At 36.1% G+C, this 23,378-nt stretch overlaps 1 protein-coding gene across 4 annotated transcripts in view; it reads right to left on the bottom strand.

Annotated features, from left to right (window-relative positions):
- LOC134527542 (phospholipid-transporting ATPase ID) overlaps window positions 1–15,929 on the bottom strand; it is a 341,327-nt gene extending 325,398 nt beyond the window's left edge. For 2 of the 4 annotated variants that reach the window (XM_063360302.1, XM_063360303.1), the window contains exon 1: window positions 15,610–15,929. The gene's annotated coding sequence lies outside the window, so the exon portion shown is untranslated. The remainder of the gene's footprint in view (window positions 1–15,609) is intronic. The other 2 variants (XM_063360304.1, XM_063360305.1) reach the window with 1 other exon arrangement.
- Window positions 15,930–23,378: the final 7,449 nt, after the last annotated feature.

Below are 23,378 nucleotides of genomic sequence, written 5' to 3'. Positions count from 1 at the left end.
TTATATATATGCAGTTGGAAGAAATGTTTATGTATGTAGTAGTGCTGCAGATCTAAATGACGTCACAATGCAGTCCAAGCGCCGGAAGACAGATACGTCATCGACGCAATGTTGCTCGCAAGACAAGCGAGATAACATCTCCGAGAACCAGGATAGACGTGACATAACATGGGGCCGGGTCTCAATTCATACAGCTCTCACGCATCACTTCACAAGACGACAGTTTCGTGCTCTCTCGCAATCTCACTCTTTCTCGTTGAGACTATGCACTCATTGCAAACTCTCTCATTGGTAAACCTCCCAAACAAGCGAAATTTTGACGTGACACCGTCTAATAAATCGATGAACGCCGGCTGCACGCACGAAAAAGTGTCCCGTAACGCACATTGTACCACTACGATGTGTCACGTTACGCTCATTGTACGCTTGCGCCGCATTTATCTCTCTTTCACTCGATTGAAACAACCATCGATTTGACTTTTCAATCATGTTTTCGTCGTTTGAATTATTAATATTATGTAATTTAACGATCGTCCACCGATTTTCAGCATAATCGGTACGGTTATTTAAAAGTAATGTTGAATTTTCAAATACGTTTTTGTACGAACAATACGAACAATGGTGTTTTACAGTTACACATAATAATTCAAATTACACCGGGATCTTTTGCACAATGTTTTTAAAAAAATGTAACACATTATAAATAAGTTTGGTGTATTTGGGATGCGTATTTGTTATAAAATCGTATTATAAAAACGAAATAATATTATTCCCCTACGGTGCTGTCATCTACGGTGACGGACGCGAACCGAACGAATCACGCTATCTATCCGCTTCCGCGACAACCAGGCACTCGTTAATACATATTTTCTTTTGTTTATCGCAAGGGGCGTTATTATTAATGAATTATAAATAAAATTTCGTGCCCGGGGCCACAACTGCATATCATTTTGAGCACTGGAAGACATAAAAACGTAAAATATTCTCGACGAATTTTAATTTCGGCCCCAGCGCACCACGAGCGTCTGGGTTGGAGATTAAAGCCGAAATTCTTTCTTAAACTTACTAATACTTATTTTATTAACTGCAAGAGCATTTTTATTAAATTCTACGTTTAATTTCACGACGAACAAACTTCGTCGTTAAATGTGTAATTGCGAAAAAGTGTAAAACATTCTCGACGATCTGGAAGTTAAATAGCAAACATGTATAAAAGTTATAGTTAAAATAATCTCTTCGTTAAAGTAATACACATATTTGATTTAATGAGTGCAAATAAAAGTAAATTTATCAATTAAATTGTAGATTTCATTTCACTCCTTCTTTGTATCCATACAAAATAGTGATAATTCAATAAAAATGATTAAATTTTATTCATAAAAGTATGCAATCATTTCATCAATGTTTTGTTATGACGTTGTCACGTTAAACTATCGTCCGTAAACCGACTTTACAGACAACCATTTTTTTTATATTCAGATTTTTTTTTGTTTTCATTGTATGAAATGATTTACAGTAAAACAGCTCTCTATTCTCGTGCCGCATAAGTGCTTCGTTAGGCCTTGTAGAGACATATCTTGTTCCTTCAGTGGGGGTGCTGAGTGTGGGATGTAGCGCTGGCCTCTTAATCGATAGGTTTTGGTTTCGTTTCTTTCCCTGTGTAGTTCATGGATTTGGTGATACGGTTGTTCTTTCCATTTTTAATAAATGCTTTAGTATTTGACAGCACAACCGTAGATCACTTACAAAAAGATTTTCAGTCGCAACAGCATTTAGTTTCCCATTTTATCAAACACAAAGAGGTCGAAATTGCTAAGCATGTATAACAAACAAACCGTACGAAATATCGGAAAATAGTGATCTAAATTTATCCAATAATACATGCACTTGCATAAAAATATTCATTCATTTCTTAACTTCATTGACTGACGCACCCATGAGCGTAAATCACGAGTGGGTGGAGGTCTCGCAGTGGAAATTTTAACTATGAAACGGGAATGATAACGCAATTCCCGCCCCAGCAAGGAACCCTGCAGATTTTCGCCTCTGGACGCACCGGTTAAACTGCAATAACATACACCTGAAAATTGTGAAGATACATGGCGCACGTCGAAGAGCATGAGAGAGCGCGCTCCGACAAACTGAGAGGAGAGAGTGCTCTCTTTGACGTAGTTCTAACGTAAACGATGAGAGCACCAAGTCGGCCACAAAAGCACAGGAACCAAAACTTCAATGGTGTATGTATGTGAAACCGGAATTACAAGTGGTCGTCAGGTTATTATACTTGTTTATATTTCATTGCTGCCACGTAAATTGTAAAAGTAAATTAGTTTATGATCATGTAGGCCAATTACTAATAATCCATTAAATTCAAAATTTTTTGCTTGTGATTTTTAAAATCTCTTCCGATTTACCGAACATATTTCTTTTACTTATATGATTTTGTCAGTTTTTATTTCAAACATCAAAATTAAAGGTTTTTTTTTTAACGCAAATTAAAAAAAATTATAACCCAGCATATGTTTGGTTTTCCTAAAACCCAAGGAAAACGTATTTATTCTAAAGTATACAATTATATACCAGCATAGTACGTATAACTTTAGTCCATACTGTATACATCTTGTAAATTTTACACATGCTAAAATATATAACGTAACTTATATATACAAAATATATGAATATATTTGTTATTCTTACAAACTATATGTAAAAATTTCTGAATATTTATTGTTCGGTAACTTTATATTGTGTATATCTTGACATTTGTTGTTGTTTGAGCTTGGACATATCTAAGTATATTTGGGCTATTTTTCTTGATTGTGTGTGCTGCGTTGCGCAAGAATTTCTCATAGCAAGCTGTGCTCCAGACACCGGAGAAAACAAAAGACAGTCTACTCAAGATGGCCGCCTAAGCACATGTCGGTGCTAGGCGCTGCTTCAATTTTATCGAATAAGTTTGTTGGAAGTTTTCGTTCCCGTTGTCACGGAACATTTATCTTTCAGAGCAACGTCCGTATTATTTTCTTGTAAATGTATATTTCAGTGTATAAATTTAACACTTTATACTATAGTATATTTTGGATACGTTAACTGAGGCGGTTAGAAGCAAAGGGGTGTGAGTGACAAAATAAAATATTTGGACATAAGTGCATCACATTGTAGTATAATATCCTATTTATTTGTTGGCAAAGGGATATAGGTGTGCGGGCTGACTGATGCTGCCTTCTAGTGACTGTTGGATGTATGTATTACTTAGCAAGATGTGATTTCTCTGTGGAGGCAAAGGGATACAAGTGCACATACACCTCTTTGGCTCCAAACCGTTTTTGTAATTTGATTAGGCGGTTTACAGTGAGTGTACATTGGTGGATAAATATTTGTTTGCATCTGAAATATTAAGTAATACCAGGATGGAAGAAGATGAAGAACATAATAAGAATGGAGATCAAGAAGAAGTAGATAGTGAAAGAACAAATTCTGGAGGTAGGATGATAATATTAATAATGTTTGTTTTCCACATAACCTTAGCTATAGGAAGAAATTAATTATTAAACAGTTTTGAAATGAGTTTAGTAAATGAAATGGGCAAACATTCAACGCCATGTTGGATTATTGGTTGTATAGCTAAAAATAACTGTAAACAAAATGCTAATACACACAAGCTTGGTGTTTCTTAGTTCCAATAGGTAAAATTTATATAGATAGTAATATAGTTGGTACTGGAACGTCATATTCTGTATATGTACTACTACATTTCGTTTATTATATTATTGTTAGCTAGTGGCAGGTATTTTGCGATTTAAATGTATCAATAAAAATACTGCATAATATTTTTGTGCCGGGACCTTTACTTTTGAGGTTGTGACCATAGCATAAAATGTAAGTTACAATACCAATCTAAGTATAGGTATAAATATTTGTGCACATATTCAGAGTGTAAAGATGTGTATTTTCCTATGTGCAGATTTGGACACTGATACTGATGATGACTTTCAACCAAATGAAGAATCTGATTCTACTGATGACGGTGAAGAGAGTAGGAAAAGAACAAGGAAAAGAGTAAGGCGAGCAAATACATGAAAGAGGAATACCGCGAAAAAATGCAGAAACACAGGGAAAGGGTATTTTGGAAAAAATGGTATCTACAAGAAAGGAAAATCTGTCCAACCATTTAAGCACATGTGTAGGTACGAATGTAAATGTTTTTCTGATGCTGATAGGAACGAAATATTTAAAGAATTTTGGGCTCTAGGGTCATGGGATCTGCAAACATCATTCATTAGTGGATGTATGGAGATGAGTAGGCCAAAACGAGTGTCTAGTAGTGCTGTATCCCACAAAGATGTAACTGTAGTTCTCAAACTAAAAGGTAAAAGGATTTGTAAATTGTTTTTCCTTAAAACATTGGATATAAGCCAAAAGAGGTACGATAATGTACTGAAACGCAGAACAAGTACTGGTGTCCCTCAAACAGATAGGAGGGGAAAGCATACTCCGGCAAATAAAATACACGTGAATGATGTACAAATGGTTAAGCAACATATTGAATCCTTCCCTAGGTACACAAGTCATTATTCTAGAAGCAAAAATCCCCATACAAGATATCTTTCTGGTAGTTTAAACATTCGAAAAATGTATGGTCTTTATTTGGAGTTTTGCAAAGAAAAACATGTAAACATCCCTGTTAAAGAGAGTCTGTACAGACATATTTTTAACACACACTTTAATATTAGTTTCAAACATCCTCACGCAGATACGTGTTCTACATGCGATGTACTTGACAGTAAGATTACACAGTGTGGATCCTGACACAGTTAATAGTAGCATACTTAACAAGGAACTTCATTTTCGTAGGGCAGAAAAAGCAAGGTCAGCAAAGAGTGATGCTAAACAGCTGGCAAAAGATAGTCCTACCACAACAAAAGCAATATGCTTTGATCTTCAAAAAACTTTGCCTAGCCCAGTTTTAACTTGCAATAAAGTATACTATCTGCGGCAACTATGGACATACAACTTTGCTGTACATGATCTTGCTAGTGGACATGCTATAATGTACATGTGGCATGAAGGTCAGGCATCAAGGGGCTCACAAGAAATTGGTTCATGTTTGCTTAAGTATGTGCAGCAACTACCTCCAACTGTGAAGAATCTCATTGCTTTCAGTGACAATGCAGGGGGACAGAACAAGAACAAAAACATCATTAAGTTTCAGGATGTACATCATAAAACACACCTCTCTCGAGACCATTGACCATAAATTCCTGATTTCAGGTCACTCCTATATGGAGTGCGACCAAGATTTTGGTCTCATTGAAAAAAGCAAGAAACATCACCCGTATATTTTTGTTCCCGATGACTGGATGCAGGTTGTGGCACATGCAAGTCGTAAATTCCAAGTAGTACGGATGCCAAACAATGACTTCCTCTCTATAGAATCTATGGATAGAGAAGTCAAAGACAAATTCACGGGTATTCGCACATTTCAGTGACTTCATTTTGAAAAAGATAGTCCATACAAGCTGTTTTATAAATCCACCCTCAACGAAGAAATGGAGTTCGATTCCATTGATTTAAGACGAGCAAAACCAGGACGCCTAAGCTCAAGAATACAGTTGACTGAACTCTTTTCTTCACCACCTGCCATAACAACAGAGAAATATCAGAATCTGCAGCAGTTACTTCCATTTGTGCCCCCAATTTACCATCCATTCTACACAAATCTCAACCACAAATCAAAAAAATCAGCTTCTGCATTGCACAGCAAATCTACAGGAAGTAGAACACCATGCACAGCACCTGCTAATGAAGTGGTGTCTTCTGAAGATGACTTGTGGGAGTCAGATTAATGTTTTCTGAGGAGGAAAGCAAAGGAGACTATTTTGTCTGCAAACTATTAATAATGTTTTGGAAACAAATGTTTCATTGTCTTATCCATTTGTGTAAATGATAATGTATTGTGTTTGATATAAACAAAATATTTAAATAACAATAATTGGGCCGTGAGAATAATATTGTCGTTCTTGGACTGTTGTTTCTGTGCTGTTGTCGGTTCTGAGTAAATGTGCTATGATGTTACTTTGAATATGAACATTGTATGATACATATTGTTTATTTCATTAATATTAGAATACTGGACATAAAAATTAAATGAAATACAGTAGACTCTTGATTATCCATGCTAATGGAGTGGACCGATGCGGCGAATAATCAAAAATCGCGGATAATCCAAAACAATAAAAAAATTGTTTCAACAAATTAAAAACAAATACGTTTTCCAAATGGCCGCCGGTCAATCCGCCGCCAGATTATCTGGAGTAGACTAGTTGTACTTTATTCTAAACCTGACCTTGACAGTCAAAAGGATGAACACATTTGGTGGCAGAAGGGTGTAAGTGCTAATAAAATATTTAAAAAAAAACATCACTGACCACAAAATATTGCTCCGGATACATTATTATAGAATAATTAGCTTCATTAGCAACCAATACACATAATTCATAATGCAAATCATTTAAAAAATTTTCAAGGAATTTTACATTAGGTCCTAACTTTTAACCTCATTTACTCATTACTAATATTTTGTCACTTGCACCCCTTTGCTTCTAACCGCCTCAACTGTAAATGTGTAAATTACGCATTCCATAGCCGTTTGGTATCAACCAAAATCAAGTCTCAACGGAATATATAAATAAATCAAAGCATGTTATATTAAGCAGCCAAGGACGTACCCCTGCTCCATTTTCCAAGGAAAAAAACACAGATAAATGGTTAAATGGATTAGCCATGTTAAGCAGACGCGAACAAGGAGCATTAAGTGCAAGTGTTGGTTCTAAATGCTACAACTAATTCACGCAAGCTACTGGTCAAAAAATGTTTTAAAAAAGTATGTTCTTCCTTTGGTTGATGTTTATTATCGTATGGCATCATTGACCCTCATCCCCTCATGAGAGGTTGAATTCCGAAAATACCCCCCTTCCCCCCCCCCCCCCCAAATACAGTTTTGAGCTAGATACGCCATTTAAAAGGCTAAACAAATAAACTTCAAAACCTTTTAAGATAAAGAGTTTACAGGCAATACATTGCATCATTTTGGAGGCTATAATTTCATCCATCCGTCGAAAGTCAAAGCTTGGCAAGCTTTTGATGCACGGACAGACGGAATATTTCGGGCCATCTGATTGGCTACGGGTCATGTGACTGATTGACGAAGGCGAGAGGCTATTTTAATTTCGACTTAAGATGAATGGAAAAAAGGATAAACCAAATATATGCAAAAGATAAAAGAGGAAATAAAACTATCAGGGGTCGGGTGGGAAAAAGGTCACTCAAGAAGGATTAGGAGTTGGGGGGGGGGGGGGGGGCGCAAAATCCCCCAGGACCCGTACACTAGCGGGGACCGGGCAACATAGGGATCAGGTTACCAGGTTACATTTCAAGTCTTTTTAATGCGTGGATTTACCCTGACAGCAGAACAATTTAAATCTGGGAAACTTTAAGTTATGCGATATGCTCATATCACGTTTACAGTCGTGGCCAAGGTAACTTAGTACAAATATATTATTGAAAAGTTCGCTGATATGAAAGCGCGAAAAACTTTTTTTAAATGTTTATTGATTTTAAGTTGTTCTATATTAATTATGTTATATTTTAAGAAGTTCAGTTCATGTACATTTTTTTTTTTTTTTTTTTAAGAAAATCTTGTGATTGTTTGAAAAGGTATTAAAGAGATGAAAATTATGTTTTAGTGAGAGAATCATTTAAAACCTTTTCTTCAAATGCTGTTAAATATCACTTATATAGTGTTGTCCTATTTATACAACATTACATTATCTTAAAGAATTGCAGTCTTGATTTTTTTAATACTGAGGGGTTTGGAGAGTTGTGTATTATGTAATAAGGAGGGGGCCCGACAACATATGTGGCCCACGGCCCTGTGATGGCGGCGCTGACGTCATTTCCACCCTTACATTCCTACGGGACAAGGGCGGGAATAAGGGGGTTCGGGTGGGGTACATTCACACCTTGTTTTGCACAAAATACACTTCTTTATTAAACTAACCTTAGGGTATCGTATTATATACTATAGCTCTACCAATAACAGTATAAAACACGATACCGTTCATGTATCACCTAGGGTAACATATTCTTTACTACAATCACATCCGGTTTACATAGTTTATTTATTTTGACGTGACGTCTCATAAATCGATGAACGCCGACTGCACGTACGAAAAAGTGTCCTGTTACGCTCATTGTTCCGTTACGCTCATTGTTCCGTTACGCTGTGTTCCGTTACGCTGTGTTCCGTTACGCTGTCGGAGAGTACAGTAATAATAGGTTATGTTACAATTGACTAAAAAATTATGGTGATTCATATAATTGATGATAGATATTTGATAACAGTTTATTTATATGAAAACTTGTTCATAATTATATTTCAACTTTATAGCTAAACGCCAGTTTTTAAAATTAATAACAAGTCATCTACACGTGAACTGTTTCGTAGACTGTTTATAAAGTGAAGTGAAAAGTTAATGTGGTTTTCATTGCTTATTACAACAATTTCGGCAATAAAGGTTAATTATTCTTGCATTTTAAAAATCTGATTACTAGTATAATTTCAAGTATTTATTCTTTTATTATTAAAATAAAAATGATTCAATTTTATTCATAAAAGTATGCAATCATTTCATCAATGTTTTGTTATGACGTTGTCACGTTAAACTATCGTCCGTAAACCGACTTTAAGTTAACCAATTTTTTTAGTATGATTTAACTTCTCGGGTATCATAAAGTATACTTCAGCCCATCAAGGGCTTTCTATATTTTAATTTTATTGGATAGCAGAAGTAATTACAGCTTAAACCTGCAGTATTAAAATTAATACGAATAATTTTAATACCACATCCCTGATCACGCCCTAAAAGCGGGAACTTTTCGAACGACATAATTATAATTGTATACTACGCTGCTTTCTCCTACGGAAACTTTTACAACCGTCACTGGCTCGTCTTGTTGACATTCCTAAATTTATTTTAAAATATTTTTTCAGCTGATTTAAATTTATCAATAATATAATTAGCTATAGTTTATAGTTCATACACGATATCACTTCAATAAGTGTTATTTAATAGTTTTGAAAACCTTAAAGACCAATTAATATTTCAATAAAAGCACGAAATAGCCAACGAAAATGTGTGGTATACAATTTTAAGTTAACCGTTTGTATGAAGCTATTTTATGAAAACTCTTTATTTGTAAGATATCAATAAAAAAAAATCAGTTTACACAATAGCCTGAAAATCTTAAGTTACTTGACTTTTAGTAAAACCAAACTTAGGTATACCTACTGAATTACTAATAACTTCCTAAAACTGAAGTCTTAACTACAAATTAACATACAAATGTTCAATTCACAACTGTATACTACATGATTACATGTTTTATGATCATGCTGGGATTTAGATATAATGTTACGAATTATTAAAACTATTGAAATAATTAATCGTGGGAAAACTACTGGTTCGTAAATGGATAGCCCAATTTAAGGATTTTACTACACAGTTTTAATGGTTGCCAATATTTACATCACTAACAAATAATCTTCTAAAAATGCCTAATCACACTTAAAAATGTTTATTCCCCAGTCACTCGGATTTTACACACCGCACACCTCGCTGGACCGCACCTCTGGCGCAACTCTCGCCGCAGCACCCCTCGTGGATCACCGTCGCAGGACTCCGTCGCCGCATTCCGCCACCGCCTATTCACTTCCCTTCGCCGAGGTTCCGCTCGACGCTTCGCTCGGAACTTCGCTCGGCACTATCGCTGCACCCGCGGCACTCTCGCCACCCAACTACCGCCGCACCCGCGGCACAATCGCCCGGATCAACTCAACTTGGAGGCCGGCGTCCTGAGCTTATATATATGCCCAGGCACCACTTCCAGAAGTCGCTAGCGCGGCTGGGGCCAGTCGCGTCATACAGCGCCGACCCGACGCCAGAAATATCGAGACGCGCGGCGGCGGCTCGCGGAACACAGCAGCTGTCAGGTGTCAGATAACGGCACCGAGACAGAGCACCGTGCGGGAAGTGGGGAGGAGGAGGGAGGGGAAGCGGTAAGGTACGCGCGGCACGTCTCACGTTGCGGCGGCCATGTGACGTCAGTGGCTAGCTCCGAACCTGCGCGCGCCGCTGCCTGCTCACGTTCGTAACAATAAATTGCATTTGGGTTGCCCAAAAACATATAAAACCCTAATTAAATTTATAAAATTTACCCATTGTTGTATTAAGAATTATTAACAACATGAGCAAAATTTATAGAATTTAGAGAAGCATAATAAATTTAAGTTACTGTGTCGTAACATTTAATAAGACGATAATCAGCACTCAGGAAACCATTAAAAACACGCATTTGTTACTTAACCTGAAACCATTAAAAACACGTATTTTTACTTAACCTGAACTATTTGCGGTTTTATTTTTTTATAAAAAGTAAACAAACAGCTAATCCATCACACAGTGGAGGACGCAGGGGAGGGATAACGGTGTTGGTGTCTATTATATATTTATATATTATATATATTTATATATTATATATATTTATATATATATATTTATATATATATTATATATTTATATATTATATTTATTATATATATTTATATATTATATACATATACTATATTTTTATATGTATTTCCAAGATTTGGCAGAAAATTTGCAAAATATCAGTGGAGGCAGTATGCAAGGTAAGCTGAGTAATTTATTTATAGCGTATCTAGTTTATATTAAAGTTTTATAATTCATATTTTCAAAATCAAATAAGTATAGTTAACAAAATATACAGCTCTGCATCACAAATACAACCAATTCCTTTAAGAATTTTAATATTTTATTTCAAAATACAAGATACGCAATAATTACTTCCTTTTTTTTTTTTTTTTTTTTTTTCAAATTCTCTCTCTCTGTCTCTATTTCTCAGGGACGAAACAAGAGCGGGGCAGACGGGGCTTGTGCCCCACGCGCCGCATTCTGGTGGGCGCTAAACTGGCAAAGTAGTTTCTACTACAAATATTTACTTGAATATCCAGGGTTACAGGGCAGATGAACTGAATTATTTGTTGGAAGATACATACATGCAGATCGTTAAATATTTAAAATATATATATATATATATTTTGCCAACTATCCAACTTACAATGTATTAAAAATAACATGTCCGCAAATGACTAATTATTTACCATCTAAGTTGAATAAAAAACATTGTGAATAGAGGAATTAATATATGGTGGCGTTAGGTTTTGGTTTGGTTGGTTTGAAGAAAAATAGGAGGGAGTGGCATGCGAAATGCCAAGAACGCCACAACCGACGTCCGTGCAACGCACTCCTCATAGCATCACATCGCTTATTGTTTGGCGCGAGCCCAAAAATCGACGGTCGGGCCTTGTTATAATTTTCTTAACTTTATAAATATTAAAGTCACGTACCCGATAGTGTCGATAAAATTATTACTTTTTTGACATGACAACGTCTAATAAATCGATGAACGCCGGCTGCACGCACGAAAAAGTGTCCCACTACGGATGTCCCACTACGGATGTGTTCTGTTTGCTCATTGTACTCATGCGTGACATCTCTCTTCCACTCTATTGGAACAACCATTGATTTGACTTTTGAATCATATTTTCGTCGTTTGAATTATTAATATTATGTAATTTAACGATCGTCCACCGATTTTCAGCACAATCGGTACAGTTATTTTTAAGTAATGTTGAAAATTCAAATACGTTTTGAACCAACAATGGTGTTTTACAGTTACACATAATAATAATAAATTACACCCGGGATCTTTTGCACAATGTTTTAAAAAATATTGTAACACATTATAAATAAGTTTGGTGTATTTGGGATGCGTATTTGTTATAAAATCGTGTTAATATTATACCCCTACTGTGAACAAAGTTTTTATATATATATATATATATATATATATATATATATATATATATATATATATATATAACATTTGAAACTACCTTAGTATGGCCTCGTGGGCGTGTGGTTAGCGTACCTAACTCTTAAACTAAAGGTTGTTGGATCGGAACCGGCAGCTGCGAAATTTTTTTTTGTACTTGTAAAAATAAATATGGCGCACGCAACATTTCAAAAGTAATAAATATATTTGAATTAATGAATTCAAATAAAAGTAAATTTATTAATTCAATTGCACATTTCATTTCACTCCTTTGTATCCATACAAAATAGTGATAATTCAATAAAAATGATTCAATTTTATTCATAAAAGTATGCTGAGGTAGATTTTTATCATGCAAAAGATTGAAAAATTAAAAAAAAAAATTCTTCCTCAAAGAATATAATATTTTTAATGCCTAAATGGTTTGGTTGCAAAAACCTATTACGGCTCAGTCCCAGGCCGAATATGATATTTCCTTTTCTTCTGGATCAATCATTTCATCAATGTTTTGTTATGACGTCACGTTAAACTATCGTACGTAAACTAACTTTACAGACAAACAATTTTTTTTTTTTCGTAATTTTGTTTGCCAGCTTTGAATACAAATTACCAAATGCTAATTAACAGCAATGCCATGAGTTAACAAATGTGAATTAAGTTGGTACAATCGTAAAACATATTTTTAATTTAAAAAGCTACTAGCAAAGCATGTGTTATTTTTAATTTATTATCTTATATAAAGTAATAGCATTAAATATTAGTAACAGTTTAGCCATGTTAAAATTATTACGAGCCAAAAGCCTTAGTTCCATGGGGTGAATTTAATGGATACTCTCTCTTCAGCGAAAAAAACGTGCGCATGTGTGAACGTTTTTACCAGATCAGTAAACATTATTTATTTGCTTCAATTGTTTGTCGAAACTTCAAGGACAAATCTAAACACATCTATTGGCACACGAGCAGCGAAAACAGTCGGGGGAGGCTAGTACTATATATAATACTTTCATCACACCGAATATTTACTTCGTGTGATTTTAATTTATTTTCCTAACCTAACTAAAACTAAGTGTATTTTAAGGGGGGTGGGTCCGGGTAGGGAGGGACCTAGGTGCGTCTCAGGTTGAAGCTTAGTCATGATGGATTTGGATTCAGTGATCCCGAAGTTTACCGCTCGCTCGTGCAACTTCGGTAACGCCTTTCAATTATTATGGTTAGCAACAATAAAAAATAATGTGAAATCATGTAAACGGTTGTTTGGGTTAGGTTAGCTACACAAATACTATAAAATAATAGGGCAATTAAGTTATCTACATTTTAATTTGAAATCCGTAACCACCGTATTTTTAATATAATTAGCCTCACTACTCACCCAAGCGTTTTAAGTATTTTAAATGTTACTACCCTAACTTAACTGACCATTCACAAAATATCACAAATTTGCAACATTGGTAATCGTCTACTGCAGGGCGCCACTCTAAAAAAAAGGTGAACCCCCAAAAATGGATTTATGCAGTTCCTAATTTAACTCCATTTATAATATCGAGGCGCATTAAACAATTTTAAGAACTTCACATGTACTTAATTACCATTTTACCTTTGCCTGTGCCATATCGCTGTCACCATGGTCGTCCCGGTACACGTTGAAACCTACTATTCAAACCACATGCCAAACACGTTATTTGCGGGTTAAAGGATGGTGTAAATTATTGTAAATATTATCTATAAAGTAAATACAGTAACGTAAATTTGTTTTGTGCTTTAATAGCATAGTCGAAACTATTTTAAACTAGAGATATCCCTGCTGAGGCCGTCCTATTGTTTACTTGATACAAGCTGCAACATGATCCTGTGGTTTTCCAGAGATCCTTAGGAATACAGCGTAGCCGAGACTGTTTACGTAAGACCGGGATGTTTAATTTTAGTTTCTTTACGACCGGGGAAAAGACTGTTTTTCACCCTAATAAGGCACAATCAGGATGGAATAGGGCTGAAAACAGTCTTGGCACCAGCCGTAATGTACTGTCATTAAACATTCTCTGTCTTTATGAAAACAGTCTCGGACACGCCGTATTCTTAAGGATCTCTTTAATAATAATAATTTTAAAAAACCTGTCATGTTGCAGGTATTATAAAGTAAACATTAGGGCGGCAACCACAGAAACAGGGATATTTCTCGTTGAAAACAGTCTCGGCTACGCTATTAAAGCAGAAAACTGATTTACGTCACTACATTTACATTACAGGTAGTATTTACAATAATTTTGGACTATCCTTTATTTCGAAAATAGGTACCGTTTTCGCATGTGGCTGGAATAGGAATTTTCATTGTTTACCCGGACTCAACCAAGGTAGCAGCAATACCACACAGGCAAACGTAAAATGGTGAAGTTCTTAAAAATATAATGCACCTCAATGGTATAATCAGAAATAAAATAACTAACTAGATAAATCCGGTGGGTTTTTGCCTCTTTTTTTAGAGTGGCTCCCTACAGTAGACACAGCAACGCACCTAACCTAACCACTTGTAAAAAACCGTGAACTACTAAACATTAGGAATTTTTATTTTTTATATCCAGAAAAGTGTCTTCACAGTTATTTTTTTACCAATCAAAAACAAACTTTCAACTAAATATAGTACATATGCTATAAATTGAATTTAAAATTTAAATTCTCGACTTTTCAATTCTAGGTAAACCGAGGGGAAAACGCGACAGGCACTGATTTTATTGCAGCACGCTGTTTAATTAATTAATTAGTAGCTGCAATTGGGTACAAAGTGCCCGGTGGCAAGCATTCTCCCTACTTCACAGAAGGGATGCATAAAAAATCCCAAGTTACACGAAGAAATATATTTGGGCGAGCCTTAAGTCTTTGTAAAATATATGATTCTCAGAACAGTAGATCGGCCTTCAACTTTGCTCGAATAGTCCTAAGCGTGGGGTAGGTATAGTCAGCATGACAGCCCTGAGATTCGCAACTAGTAAGACAGCAAGAGAGTACCCAGTAAACTCGCTCAATGAATTTGAGGCTAAACCGGTTGGAGTACGGCCTCGTATTACGTTACAGACTATGCAGGCAGCGGAGACGTTTTATACCCGTAGCTTGCGAAGGGGGCGGAGCCCAAACGCACTGAGTGCATTGACAGAGGCGTACGCAGGAGCTGAAATCCTACAAATTTATCATTACTACCAACAAATGGAAAGAATTTGAAAGCAAACAGCAGGAAAAGTTGTTCCATTCCTCTCTCCCCACGAGATTAAATTATGCGTACGCTCATGTGCACTGAGGCACTTAGCAATGTGTAGCGAAGAAATGCAGAGGAAATAAGCCGGTAACAACCTACATCTCTAGCAAGGTACCAACCTAAAATCTGAAATACGCTAAAAAAAAAAAAGGTGTGACAACAAAAAGTCTACCGCAAAACGTAAGTTTATATAAGTACACTTTAGCGTAAACGTATCAAAACAACAGGGTCATAAAAACACCTCCTCCATGCTACAAAAAAAAACTATGTACATGTTACACTGGTTTACAACAGGTCAGATTTGTTTTTACCAATCATAAAGGCTACTGGAACAAAAAATATAGTTTAAAACTCTAAACTCGAAATAATAATGCAAGCTGATGACTCACCAAACTCTTCTAAGAGCCGCTCATCGTAATCCTGGTGGGATAATCACCACACACATAAAACCATATCCCTTGTTTTCAGGCGTCGCTATTAACACAAAAAAAATCAACACACACTTGTTTACGCGTTGATACACACAACACACGATGACGTCGTCAGGAAGGGCATAAAAACACGACTTCAGCCACCATCCATTCACACAAACCGTGCAGCCAGCAGGCAAGACATCTCTTCGGCGTGCGAGCTAACGGCTGTTTACCGCCGTGACGAGCGACAAGCGAGCGACGATCACGGGTTCACCTGACGCACGACCACTGCGCATGAGCGCCTGCGCAGCGATGTGCAGCGCTGCACGGCGGACGCTCGAGGAAGCTCGAGGAGGGAAAATTAATCCAGCCGGATGGCTCGCTAGTCATTGCGCAACATTTCCTCCCATCTTCTCCGCTTCCATGTTTCGATTGCATATCTGTCCCCAGCATACCCGACGTTCTTCGCTCGCATACACAAACGAAATTGTAGAAATTTAACAACGATTTTACGTATTATGGGTGGAAGTGGCCTTACATGAACTACTTTTAGTTTTAGTACCGATCACATACCTACACGTACAAAAACCTGGAATTAAATTTTACATTTACAACCTCAAAAAAAAAATTCAAAGTATTCAAAGTTCCAATTATGCGAATTATCACAGCGTTGGATTCTGTTTCAATGAAACTAAATCCTAGGTTTTAATTAAGGAAATTTGTTTGGGGGGGGGGGGGGGAGGAGTTACGTATACCCATCTCATAGACTCGTTTTTATAGGTTTTAAGTTACGATTGGAATTTGATCCGCCACTTTCAGTAGTATCTAGCATGGGCCTCTCTGGCGGGGGGGATGGGGGGGACATGTCCCCTCCAAAAATTCCTTGTGGAGGGAACACAATAACACTCAAGGGTAATTTTTTTTTTCCCCTTCATTTCATTCCAAACAATTCTTCAATCAACATTACATTATAATCATTACATTGTTTATATTATTATTATATTACATACAAAACATTCTATTTGTATATTTTTACTTCTCTTCGCCAAATATATTTACATCCCATGTCCCCCCCCCCCCCTAAATTTACTTACCAGAGAGGCCCATGCTATCTAGTATTGCCAGATCTACTGGAATATCAGTAGTCATACTGGATTATCCCGTTACTTCTTATTGTTAGTGAAAATTCAGTGTGGTGAGTAAATTCATTGAATCGTATTCCTGCATATAATTTACTTTTAACTCAATATTTTATTGCATCGTCACTACAAATTACATAACTGTAGTAAGCACATTTTTGGAGATTGTTTAGTTACTCATCCAGTCGGTGGTCGTGATCGATAAGTGTTCACGCTTGAGTAGCGAGGGGATCTCTTTACCTGAAATTACTCACGACGTTTCCTCTGATATTTATTTCTTTGCTTGTATATAGCATTTTTGTTGTCAAAAATCTATAAGATCATATTGCCGGTGGTCATAGGCTACCCGGGGGAGCGGTGGGGGTTTGGCGGGGGAAAGGAGGGAAGGGATCGTTCCAGATTTTTTAGTAAAACTCCATAGATAGCAAAAATTAATTTTTACTTTAATATATAAAAGACCATAGACTTTTAATTGGTAACTTAATTTTTTTTTTCCATATTTTTCATTCTATAACAACAAATATAATTACTTATTACTTAAAAATAAAACAAAAATACCGAACATAAAAATTAAAAAATCCATTAACTGGTAACTTGGGAAACATATGTGATATTATAAGCTAGGTTAGTTTATAGAAGCAAGCGCTCCTTGGCTGACCTAGCTGAATAAGAAAAGAAACTTTTAATTGAAATATATCTTAACTTAGTATTGAAATCTATTCAACTTTTCATTTTATTCCAACAAATTTATTTATTTATTAAATAAATAGAATAGCCACGAATTTCTTTTCTTTCAAAATTGGTCTATTATAGGTTTGTAGTTTGTACGTAATTTTTCTTTCAATTCACTGAAGTTTACATTACAATATTTAAATATCTACATAACCCTAATAAAATTAATCAAATAAAAGATGTAAATTACTTTACTACTGTCGCCAAAAAAATAATTAACCCAACGGACCTAAGTAGGGACTTTCACATATCCCTGATAAGTTGATGTAGTCGACAATACAATTGATTTATAATTAAATTGTAAGGATGTTAAAGAGTGGTAAAACCGAATTTAAAGAAATCATTTTTGAACCTAACCTCTCTTTCATGCGCCGCTATATAGGAATATTTTTTGACGTGACAACGTCTAATAAATCGATGAACGCCGGCTGCACGCACGAAAAAGTGTCCCGTAACGACATTGTCCCACTACGGTTGTGTCCCGTTACGCTCATTGTACGCATGCGCCGTATCTTTCTTCCACTCGATTATAACAACAATCGATTTGATTTTTCAATCATGGTTTCTTCGTTTGAATTATAATTATTATATAACTAAACGATCGTCCACCGATTTTCAGCACAATCGGTACGGTTATTTAAAAGTAATGTTGAATTTTCAAATACCTTTTTAACGAACAATGGTGTTTTATTAACGAACAATGGTGTTTTACAGTTACACTTAATAATTCAAATTACACCCGGGATCTTTTGCACAATGTTTTAAAAAAATATTGTAACACATTATAAATAAGTTTGGTGTATTTGGGATGCGTATTTGTTATAAAATCGTGTTATAAAAACGAAATAATATTATTCCCCTACGGTGCTGCCATCTACGGTGACAGACGCGAACCGAATGAATTGCGATATCTATCCGCTATCGCGGGAACCAGGCACTCGTTAATACATATTTCCCTTTGTGTATCGCGAGGGGCGTTATTATTAATGAATTCTAATTAAAATTTTGTGCCTGGGGCCACAATTGCAGATCATTTTGAGCACTGGAAGATATAAAAACAAAAATATTCTCGACGGATTTTAATCTCTGGTTTTCATTGCTTATTACAACAACAATTTTGGCAATAAAGGTTAATTATTTTTGCATTTTAAAAATCTGATTACTAGTATAATTTCAAGTATTTAATCTTTTATTATTTAAAAAAAAGTAGCATCTGTCGGCGAGTGCAGTAATAATAGGTTATGTTAGATATTGGATTACAGTTTATTTATATGAAAACTTGTTCATAATTATATTTAAACGAAAAGTTAATGTGGTTTTCATTGCTTATTAAAACAACAATTTCGGCAATGAAGGTTAATTATTCTTGCATTTTAAAAATATGATTACTAGTATAATTTCAAGTATTTATTCTTTTATTATGAAAATAAAAATGATTCAATTATATTCATAAAAGTATGCAACAATCATTTCATCAATGTTTTGTTGTGACGTTGTCACGTTAAACTATCGTCCTTAAACAGACTTTACAGACAACCAATGTTTTTTTTTTTTTTTTTTTTTTTTTTTTTTAGTGGAGGTGAGCCAAAGATAGGCTCTGGACTGTATTATCATATAAATATGTATTAATATGTTAAATATGTATGTTCGAATATGTACTTACGATCATACGGCCAACAATTTTAACCTGTCGCTCGTAGAAGTTAAAAAAAAAAAATGCTTGTGCTCCACTTAACGACCTAGCGATGACTGATCTACAGAATATAACCACCTACGCATTGAACTTAGGCCACTGAGCTACTGACTACAAATCCACACCCGTGGTCCTTTTCATCAAAGGCGGGAAACTCATGTTTCAGTTTTCTAATATTGGTACTCGTCGTTTAAATTACGCATCTCGCGATAATCGAACGTTATTATTCATGTTATAGTTAAATATTTAAATGAATACACCTGACTTCGGATAACGACCAAAAATATTTTTTTTTTTTGTGTTTTAACATTTTTATGGAATTTTGTACGAAATTAAGTACCAGTGTTGCAATCGCTGCTGCTACGGAATGTCCATTTCTGTTAAGCAATCACGACGACTGGAGAATTGAGACTGAACAATCACGAACCAATCAATGTTTACGTTTGCTTACCAATTGGGCTGCTCGGTGACGTTTTCTCGCTCGTCGCTCGGTGCGAAACTTCAGACAATGAGCTTCGAATGACATGAACGTGCACAATGTTCTTGACATTACTTCCCGGGGGAAGGGGTGTGTTTGAACCACCAATAACCCCCCCCCCCCCCCCCTCGTCCTTCTTGGTTAGCCTATGCCGGTGTTACTCCTATGTTGATGTAACCTATGTGTTCTCAACTTTTTTTTTGTTTGAACAAATATCGTTAAAATGCTATAGTTCATGTGGACAGTACATATAATGAATGTATTTTGAACCTTATATTGCAAAGAGGAGACGCAGAACACATCAAAAATGAAATATCGTGGCCATGAAGGCAAAAAAATGCATCAAATATGCAATATACTTGAAATACGGGAAATTTTGATCTTTAAAGCCCCACAACCCGCCTTGGTAGCTGATTTTAGGAAAATCCCGTTCTCAGTTGATGGCTATGTATGTACTATAAAGTCTGTAGGACATATAGCTACTTGTAAAACGGGAATTTTCATCTCTAGCGCCACCACAACCCCCTTGGGGGATAATTTTCGTAAAATGCATTCTTATCGGATGACTATGTAGCAAAATGAACATTCGCGCCAAATTTCACGTCTGTAAGTAGTATAGTTCCTGAGAATTCGTGGTGAGTGAGTCAGTAAGTGGTATTTCTTGTGGATGTGTGTGGGGGGTGGGTGGGTCTGTGTGTATGTATATATATATATAAACAATTTTAACAATTTTAAAAATTCCCCCCCCCCATTTTTAAATAATACATGTTTCTAATATATTCTAGTTAATTTAATTTTGAATAATATCAGCATTTAGTCAGTTTATAAAAAATGTTAATAATAATAATGAATTTAGGTAAAAGTTAAGTTCAGGAAATAGCATTCGTACATCGAACTTTTATAGATGTATAGGCCTAGGTATATAACAATTGTTTTACTTATGTTAGTAGAATATTTTTCACATGTTGATTCTTATTAAGAGTAATGTATAGCATTTATCCAGTATTAAAACTATTCACACAATTTAAACTAATGACTTGGAAAAAATAGAATATTTCGACCACACACGCGCTGTGTTACGTTCTCTGTACGAGCAAACTGGTCTGTTTCGGTCGTCCCGTCCTCTGGAGTATGGAGGAGTGGGCCTTATGACACCTGATTGTTAGCTAGCTGACGTGCCCGGACTTCGCTACGGTCTATAGGTAGAACACTATCGCCCTGCTCGTTAGACATGAAGGGTGGAAAAAAATCCTTGTTTTTAAAACATCAAACTGTACTTTTATAACAGATTCCGGTTCAATATTATCTAAAAGGAAGTTCATTATGGTTCAATTTCAGGGTTTTAGACTTAACCCAATTAAAAAATTATAAGACCATAATTTTAAAAAAATCCTCTATTCGTGCGAGAAGTAGCAACATGATGACATTATGATTAGAAGCGGAGATATTGGGAATACGCTATCAAAAATCGTTGAAATATTATATTTAATTTAACTAAATAAAATGTTCAACACGTCTCTTCGATTTTCACATGTACAGATCCCACATGAGAATAAACGTAACAAATTTCACGTCTTTTAGGCATTTCCGTCTTCAAAATACACGAATTACAGACATTCGAACTTTCTCTTTTTTTAGTCTGACTTGATTGGGACCTTAACAAAAAATTTTAACTGAACTGTCATTTTGTGGAAAAATTAGGTCTGAATATTTAAAGTAAAATCTAACATTTTTTATTTGTATTATGAAGTAATTTATGTTTTGATATTTATGTCAATAAATTTAATTTTTCCCCACTTTATAGTCCGTCCTTAGGCAAAACATCTCCGGTCCTTAGATATGAAGATAGTCAGTGGCATACGCAGGAGGGGGGATGGGACCATATATTTCCCCCGAAAGCGTAAATAATCCATTATACCACAAATAAATAGAAAGAATTTGGAAGCAAACAGTGGAAAAAGTTCCCCCTCCTCCTTCAAAAGAAATTCTGCGTACGCTTCTGGACGTAGTGTCTAACCAAGGGACAGTGAACGAGGTTAACAATTTTTCGTTATTCACGTTTATAAAAACGGAAATAGCCACCACTAAAACAAAGCAAAATATATAAATCTTGTTAAACGTAAGTAGCAGCTAAACCTTTTAACTTTAATAAGAATAAAAAAAATAAGAAAATTTGAAGTAAAATGGTGTGCTTCTAGTACAGCACCATCCCCTAATAAGACGTGAAGGGAGACTCCACAGTTAAAAGATAGAGTTGCCTTTCAAAGTCCCATACAGAAGCTATTTTGCCGACGCGAGTTCGGCGCCTGCCATTGGACCTTAGGGAGGGGGGCGGAGAGAAGGGCATAACGGCGTGACTCCCCCCCCCCCCCCTCTTCCTCGCCCCGGACCTTGAATAATTTTCAGATTTTCTCCTAGTTTCTTATCGTAGTTTACCAAACTTACCAAAGTATTATTTTACTGCAGTTCTATAAAAAACAGGACGCTTTTGAACCTAAAATAAAGTGCACTAAACATTTCAATTCCAAATGAACTGAAATTGTATTATAAAATTTAATTTAGCCCTCCACCTGGCCATTATTCTGGGCCCGCCCTTGGCGCCTGGTGTGTAGAGGCGAAGAGGCGTGTGACGCTTGCGACAGTGTCGCCCTTAGAGCTTGTGTACCCAGACGCAGGACGGGAGGGATGTGGTCGCACGCATCGCCCTGCGGTGTCGAGTGTTTCTGCCGCCGAGTGTACGATGACTGGTAAGATATTCAGGCATGAAACTGTCTGTCGATTGAGTGTCCAATCGATGCCTGCAGCGGCGGGCAAAGGGATGTAGTGGTGAGGGGGGGAGGGGGCGGCGTTATAAAACAATAACTCGGCCACGGCGGACCCGCGGGTCACGGCATTCAGCGGGAGAACCGCAGCGGGTCTCGGGTCAGGGCCTCTGTCGGCGGGGCGCGGGAGCGAGCCATGTACAGGGTGTCCCGTGGCTGTCGGTAGATTACGACCAGTAATCGGAAAAACCAAAATTTAAAAAGTGTCGCACTTTTCGATTTAAGCTTGACTCACAATGATCCGTCTCATCCGTCAACCACGTGACCTGCAGCCAATCAGACGGCCCGGAAAATTCCATCCGTCCGTCCGTCAAAACTTTGCCAAGCTCCAACATGTTAGCGAGACGTATCTATTGCCGGCAACTTTTACTATCTTCAAAAGTTTTTAAGTTTTGTTGATTTGTTTAGCTGCTTCAACTTAATGTTTTCAACTTACGTAGAGTACATTTTTAACAAAGTACATGAAAAAGATCAATTTTTCACCACTATTTAAGCCTTCTAGTCAGTCGGCAGCATGGAAAAGTATTTGATGGAAATGTGGATCATTTTGACTGCATCCTTGTAGGAATTTGTTCAAAAGGGTTTTAATCCCCATCCAGCAACAAATTATTAGATGCTGTGACTAAATATGTTTGCTACGCAATCATAAATGACCATAGTATGGAAAACAGTTAAAAATAAAATCAAACATGCTCTACTTTCAGGGAGGGATATTATTTGGAAGACGTATTGTGCAAAAAAATTTTAATAGGGTATATGTTACTAGTTATACTGTAAATAATACTTTGCCAACCTAGAAATTTATGTCAAATTATGGCTCATTAAAGCAAATAACTTGCTGAGTTAGCAAAGTTTTTTTTTTTTACTGTGTGATAGTGAAA

This window comes from Bacillus rossius, chromosome 1 (assembly GCF_032445375.1).
Source record: "Bacillus rossius redtenbacheri isolate Brsri chromosome 1, Brsri_v3, whole genome shotgun sequence".
Lineage (NCBI taxonomy): Eukaryota > Metazoa > Arthropoda > Insecta > Phasmatodea > Bacillidae > Bacillus > Bacillus rossius.
The sequence above is the reverse complement of the archived record's forward strand: the minus strand, read 5'-3'. Positions and strand labels throughout refer to the sequence as shown.